Source organism: Ischnura elegans, chromosome 1 (genome assembly GCF_921293095.1).
Source record: "Ischnura elegans chromosome 1, ioIscEleg1.1, whole genome shotgun sequence".
Taxonomy (NCBI): Eukaryota; Metazoa; Arthropoda; class Insecta; order Odonata; family Coenagrionidae; genus Ischnura; species Ischnura elegans.
Window position 1 is genome coordinate 41,232,711 of NC_060246.1, and position 7,905 is coordinate 41,240,615.

Sequence of the window (7,905 nt, forward strand, 5' to 3'; positions counted from 1 at the left end):
CCCGTGCTGCTGTGGCCCTGCGAGGCCAGGGCTGGGCAAAATACAGGCCGAGGAGTATTTGAAATACAAAATATCGCTCCAAATGTATTTGAAAAAAAAACTACAGAACATTATTTTTCATACCTTCTGAAATTTAAAATACATTTGTAAGGAAATTAAGATATATTTAAAAAATATGGCCAACCTTGGCACGTTATGGATAGTTGCACACAGGAATAAAACGATTGTAACGATTACGAAGTAATCTCTAAGGCATAATGTTACAGAAGTGTTATCAGAGCTACTTCAAAACTATTTTACAAATATATTTTTTATTTAAGAATAGGAAAATAAAAAAATTGTATTTGAAAAACAAAATACAATATATATTCAGGTCATGTATTTGAGATAACATGTAAATATTACGAATGTATTTTAAAATACTTGCATTTGAAATACTGCCCACTGGGCGCAGAAGGCCAAAGATGCGATGAAAATGCTGAAAATTATTTTGAGAATAGCAAAATCTGGAATATGAAATAAATGTAAATTATTTTATTTGGGTTTTCATGACATTTTGTCAACAAGTCATGGTGATTAAAAATCTTGGTTTTCGTCGAGTTTTAGCCTATGTTATTCATAACCGTTTAAATATATAATACCTTTCAGTATTGTTTCAATACTTTTCTAGCATCCTCATGCCCAAAAATAGAATTATTTGTAGATAGAATAGAATTGTCATCAGCCGCTAGGGTACTAGAAAAATATAGCTACACAAAGTCGGCAGTCAGAGTCAGTAAAAACGAAGAATCTGCCGAATTTAAACACATAGAAAGCCTAAAGTCCAACCACCATTTAAATTTTCTAAGCATTTACCATGATAGATATTTATAAAAGTTATCTTTTATCCTTGATACGATATAATATTTTACGATTTTTTCGTCGTTTACTAGTTTAATGCTTAAATATATAAATGTATCTTGATTGCATTTTAATTTGTCAGAGAGACATAATAAATAATTTCTATGGGAGAAATATTATTATTGATGATGGAATTTTTTCTCACTTTCTGCCTCAAATTACGATCAAGAGCGATTTATTCTCCCAAATTTTGGTAAAAATTATTCCATCAACTGACCGTAAGCGGAAAAGGCATACATACATAAATCATGAGGCATCATTTTTGTGTTTTATTTCAATAATAACAATAGCATTTATCAATTTGTGTTGGATATCAAATACCTATGGTTATGGCTATACAAATTTTCTTACCATTAGAAGTACCTATTATCCAATTATAAAATAGATCTCATAGATTTTAGGGTAAGGCTATGCAAACTATTTGAAGCCTTTGCCCCGGAAATAGCTCTTAAAATGAAATCAAACGTAACCATGTCGAAAAAAAGGGGAATAGAACTTATTCATTCGTATATAATTGTAAAATTAAGCTGATATGATTTTGAGTGTAAAATTGAAATTAATAATTATCACAAAACTAGAGATGATGTCTTCGTAAATCGGCTTGTTTTACTCATTACGGAGCATTGATACATAATTGAGGCTCGATGGAGGAACATCTCACAAAATTTCCGCAGTTAATTTTTACAGCAACAGCTAGTTTTGCATTGCTATCATCTATTAATAGCCAGTCAAATTACTTAATTATCATGGCCGCATCGTCGCTGAATATGAGAAGCGCTGATAAATAACTTATAATGCGGGTATATCTTTCATCATGAAACCAGCGCCAAGTACCCCATTTCCCTCTCCCAAACTTCCGACCGTCTCTCGATTACCCTTTCCACCCCAATTCTCTTCCCGCATGCTCTCCTAATCCTTCCCTGGGTGTCCCCTCCGTGCCCTCGGCAACCTCGTCTAAGTCCGGCCACGGAGCATGTGACAGAACAAACGGCGATAATTGATTTAATGTTATCACAGATAATGAAGCCGGAGGGAGGGACGAGGAAGGGGAATGAAATCAGGTTGTGTGGAACCAGCACGGGAATGGGCGACGCGACGCGAGAGACTCCTTCGGGAGAAGGGTCGAAGCATAGGATGCGAGGCGTGGGCCTAGTGGAGTGGAGTCTCAGTTCCACAAGTATAATTAATGATTTTTTCTCAATTTTTTACTGTTCATTTTACTTATTCTCGCATATTTAGAGATGAGATTTCTCATGTGTTGGCTACTGCATTGAAATTTGGAATAGCTTCAAAAGTTTCTGCTACCAGCGTTTAGTCACAATTTTTGAGGTTAGTTTAGACTATTGCCCTATCATTTAGTTATATTTCATCTTCATCTTAAGCATAATTTGTTATCCTATCTTTTCCCGATCCCTGGAGTTAATGATGACAGATACTTGGTTCCAAAAAGGAAATTCTCTAATTTTTCCCCCTCGTTTTCTCGAGTTTATGTTAATGTTTTCACGGTTAATTCGTAATGAGACTTTATATCATCTACACTCGAAATTCTACATTACTACGGCATAGACGAAAATTATACTGTTAAAATATATTTCTTTTATCTGTTAAGCTAATATAGGCTTGAATAGCTTAACATTATTTCAAAACGATTGGATAGCAGTAAAATTTAAGAGTCAGCTGCAGTATGCAAAAAAGTTTTAGTCTGAGTTTCAACGCAACTGCCTTACCACGGTCAACACACATCGAAAATCCGCTATTTGGCATTGTTTTCGAAAAACCAAATACTATTATTGGCTTACTTGGACGAGAAAGAAAACTCTCCGAATGATGGCTGCTGGAAGTTATCAGGAATGCTTTTTGCGGCTGGATAAGCTTGAATTAGTACATCAGGAGGAGTGAAATTTTAATTTTAACTGCTATTTGGAGAAAGTTAATTTATTGAAATATTACTTGTCTTAAGAGCTTATTATCACCTTTCATTAATAGTTGTCCTACTCAAGCGGAAAATTGATCTCTGAGCTTAAATTTCCAAATTCAAGTGCCATTCAGATTTTCATTTCCTTATGTCAGTTTACATCTTTTAGCATCTCGCCAAAATCATCTAACTTGAGGTAAATGCACGTGTTTTCCGAATTTTTCTCGGTGGCATCTGATTTTACAATTCGTTTCAAATGAACAGCACGCCTAATTTTTTTACTTTTTATATTTATCAGAACTCCGAATTCAAGAGGTAAGTAGGAGCCGACAGACTAGGTGTACATATTAGAGGGACTAGTAGGGAGTGGGAGGAATTAGAGTATTTAGGAATTGATCGCCGATCGAGGTATTTTAAATATGAAAGTATGGAAGATTAAAAGTAGGTAAATTATTTTTTTATATGAATTTCCACAAACTTCACTCGCTGTGATTTTGAACTAATTAGAATAGTAATGAAACTTTCTGAGTGTTGATACTCATGAAGAATAGTAATTTTTATTATTACCATCGAGGAATATAATCATGCAGAGGGGTAATAAATTGACATTAAAAGACGAAAATATTAGATTTTTTTAAAAATCCCAGGTTTTTCCACTTTTCTCGAATTTCCCGAGCGAGTGTCCACCCTAGCGTTAAGGGACACACGAGACGCTTCGCCGAGGATTGGTGTATTATGGGGAAAGAGATAGGGGAGAGAGAAAGAGGGAGAGAGATAACGCTATTGGTGGAACGTGCGCTCGCTTGGGACGAGGAAAGTGCCCTATTTTTCCCCCTACACACCCCCGCGGACACGCACTTTTTTCATCGCCATACCCTCCATTCCGTTCACCAATCCCCATCGCATTTTAGCCGACACGACTAGCGCATTGTGGATGAGGCGTGTGCATTAACGACCCGATTGGCTCCCGACCCTACGTGTCCCCCGGGTCACATCCGGGGAGGATCGGGGGAAAAGGTCTACCCGTGTGTGTCCGGGGAAAGAAAACCCGGCGTGCCACATTAACCTATCGTTAACAAACTGGACGAGACCTCGCTGCCGCGCCGTTCGCGGACAATTGGTCGCTCGAGGCGAGGGAAAATGCTTATACACATATACCCCGTGAGCTGTGCCGGACTACTTGCCCGCCTACTATTGCCTCCGCCGGGGACGATAACTGCTCGACTCGGAAACTTTCAGTCGCAGATGGACCTGGAGATAAAAATGGAAAGTATCAGAAGCATATAAAAAAATGGAGGCGAGAGGTGAAAAAATAATGAAAATAACGATTCTCGCCACGCGGGCGTGGGAAAAATTAAATTAAATCCAACGCCTATCGGTGTCCTCGTTTTGTTTGCTTTTGATTTCCTTGGGAATTCGTAAAATTTCACGCACTCCGACCGAGGGCGGATTTTTAATAGTTTTCCTGGGGATGGAATTGCTTCCTTGCATCGTTTCCGGAGGGATAAAATTAAAACGTTTGTAGCGGAGCAGAGTGACCAAAACTGTGCACTCGTACATAGGGAGTTAATTATGAAGATTTTTAGAGCAAAGACTAGCTCGCCATTGTTTTTTCCCAGTTAAATATAGAGCGTTTTCTATTACTTTCCAAAAGGATAGACTTTTTACGAGCACATGCGCCAAAGAAAATGTGTTTTTACCTGCTAATTGATAGATGGCCATTGATTTAAAAAGAACTAGATTTTGAAGATTTATGGTAGCAGTAGCAATTATTCTGTATTTTTTACTGATTTCGTGGAACAATTATGTGGCTTGAATAATGTGGACAAGATGAAAAGTTATTTAATTACCCGTATTATTAGCTTTTTTTAAATCTCAATATCAATTCAATAGGTGCTTCGGTTTCTTTTTTTTTGGCCATCGTAAAAATGCATGCGACTCCGGTGTAGTTAAATCATGTATTCTCCTGCGTCTATTTATTATTCATATGAGTATTGTAACTCTCTTTATTATAATATTTATGCGACCGTGTATATTTTCATGATTGGATTTCGCCGATCCAATGGGAATGTGTACTCATTAATTTTTCAAACGATTGTATGTCTCTTATTTTTTTAACTGCCTTTTGTATGGCTCTTCATAACATGAGTTCCAGTGTAATCTATCAATGCTCTGGATTCTCCTACAGTAAATCCTAGTCAATGAATGCATCTGCATGGTGTTTTCACGGCAGATTTATTCCCAAAATCCAAGCCGGCTCGGTTAAAATGTGGCTGACCCCTCACTGATGGATTAGTATCCACTCCATGAGCTTCGCTCTAAAGAGAGAGAGAGAGAGGAGCCCACGTGCGGATTTTGGTAAATCATCAAACTCAGTCAAACTCCGACGCTGTCACGATGCTGCGAGCTTAATCAGCGTAATGCAGTCTAGGTCACTTGCGGCGATACGAGTCTACTCTTCCAAACTACGCGAAACATCGCATCATCATTCAGTTAAGTATCCGCGTTACAAGTAGTGATTTACGTGAAATATTCTGTTTTTATTTCTCTTTTTTTCCTCCCTCTCTAGCACGCCCTCTTCATTTCGCACGAGAGCTGGCGCGCGCGAGAGGCAGATGTCCGGCAATAAATTCGTCCCGCGCGGCGCTTCATTCGCGTCGCGATTTTCTCTTTTTTTATTTTGGATTTCTGGGGCTCAACGGTGACGGCGTAATTCTTCCATCATTTATCAAAAAAATGGCATTCGTTTTCAATACGTAAGCAGGATTTGAGGCATTGACCACCTGACTGCCAGCGACAGGCCGCGTGAGTTACAAATGGAGAGTGGGGTTTGTTAAGGACGTCGAGTAACGCATTGTACGGCCTGGGATGACGGGAACGGAAAGCTTCATTGTGATTTGGAAGTCGCGCGGGTAAAAAGATTGTCTCAGGGATAGGTTTGATAAGTATGGATGGGCTGATCGGGGAGCGAAAGAAGGAGAAGTTATATTGGCGATGGAGGGAGGGAGATTACGAGAGGATGAGATATTCGCGTCACTATTTATAACACCGCGTGAATAAAGGAGTCAACTGAGGGAGACTTGATAAATATATACCCCCAAAACTTTGAATTCCCCCTATCATAAGTCTCTCAAAAGTATTTTCCGTATCCCATCACACGCGTAACAATGTATCGATCCCAAATTTTTGTTGAATTTTAGCAGATTAAAAGAAATTTTGTCAGTGAAAAATGAGCATGTTTTTAGCGAAATAATGCAACACTGAATTCTTTTGAGTTAGGAATGATTAGTTCAGTTAATATTTTTTACTATATCAGCTTGCAACTGACGCGCATTTCAATTTTAGTGCAGCTTAATCGTTGCTGAATGTCTTGGAATAGTTAGTTTGTTCCCAGTCATGAATTTTCTGCTGATATGATTGCGAAAACGATTGTCGGGCAGATACAGAGGGACTAAAATATGGCTGCAGTTAATGCTCTCCGGCGGTTGGCTTTACTAGGGCAAACTCCAGCGCGCCAGCTATATTAGGCTCTTTTGCGTGCGGTTGATGGAGGCATAGAATTTCGGCCTCCGAGTGGATTATAGTCCGATGATGCTATGCTATGTATCGCCGCTACTGCGCTATCGCATGCAGTTAACTGGATTAGTCGCTTTACTTTATTGCCAAAGTTGTATGTTATCAACGTAAGTTTCCCCTCTTGCGGCAATCAATTATCCAAAATTACCTCATGACTTTTCGGCCGCATGTTGGAAGCAACGTATATATATGTATTTTGCTACTGGACCATTGATTGAGTTCCATGCAGAACCTCTCTGAAAATTAGTTATAGCAAGAACTCCATCACTGGGCTTGCCACTGATCCTAGAATGGGGTACTGCAGTTAACATTTATTCATATTATTGCCAAATACTTCCTAATGGATTTTTGTAGTGTATTAACCACTGCGTATGGTACATGATGGTTGTATTTCCCATAGAAAGCAAGCCTACGAACGGGCGGAAAGAGTGAGGCACGAGGACCCGTTGACGATGGACTGGAAAAGGCTGTCGATGGATGGGGTTCGGAACGGGCGGCCGATAAGGGCGCCATGATGCCGTGTAAAACCCGGATCTCCATGGGGAAACCAACGATGCATGTGCATTGCTGCTAAGCCGTGATCTGTGACCTGGAATATGTGTTGGCATTATGTTTTATATTCCACAGGCCGGGAGAGAGATGTGGAGAGAGTGAGTGTGAGCGGGAGAGGAACTCACGGGGGGTGGGGGAGAGAGACGAGGGGAGGGGTAAACGGGGTGTTTTGGTGCCGTGGAGTAGGTGTGGGGATTTCGGGGGGGGTGGAGGAGGGGGCCGTTGGAGTTTACAGCGTGTGTGAGTGAGGAGCCCTGTTTGAGCCGGAGGGATAGAATGGAGGCGAGGCCTCCGACATGGCGCGCATGTCTGGAGCGGTCCGAGAATGCGGAAGCAGGGAACGTGCGCGCGTGTGAGTGTGTCTGTGCACGAACGTACATACCCGTGCATTGCGCGGGGATCAAAGAGGGGGGGCGGAGGTGCACGGCGAGTGTCGGGGAGGCCCCCCGTGAATGTCGGAGCCAGTGGAGCGTGCGTGATTACTGCGGACATTGAATGCGCGGGCAAAAGTAATTCGCAAATTGAAGGAATGCAATAACCATGGCGATGCAAATGAAACGCGCGATATGTCTCTCTTTGTTGGAGCAAAGGCCGATTGTTGAGGCGGGAAAGGGAGTCTGATGGGGTGGTGGGCGGATTTTATTCTACTTTTTCGACGAGGGAGGGAGGAAAGAAGGAAAGGAATGGATGGTGATATTTCGGGAAGGGAAATAATCTCGTTCACAACAACTTATCTTGGCGTAACTTAATATCACTGAGACATGGAAGTGAAATAATCAACAAATTACAGCTCAGGCCGTGTATCAATGATTACGAATTAAGAGTACGATATGGTATGGTTTTTTGGGGAAGGTGACGGACAGCTAAGGTCATGTACGCGATTGGGAAGGGAAGGAAGGGTGGAGGAAAACTCGGCGACGGCATTAGCTTGCTCTTAAGGAAAGGCGCCAAGATAAAGACGG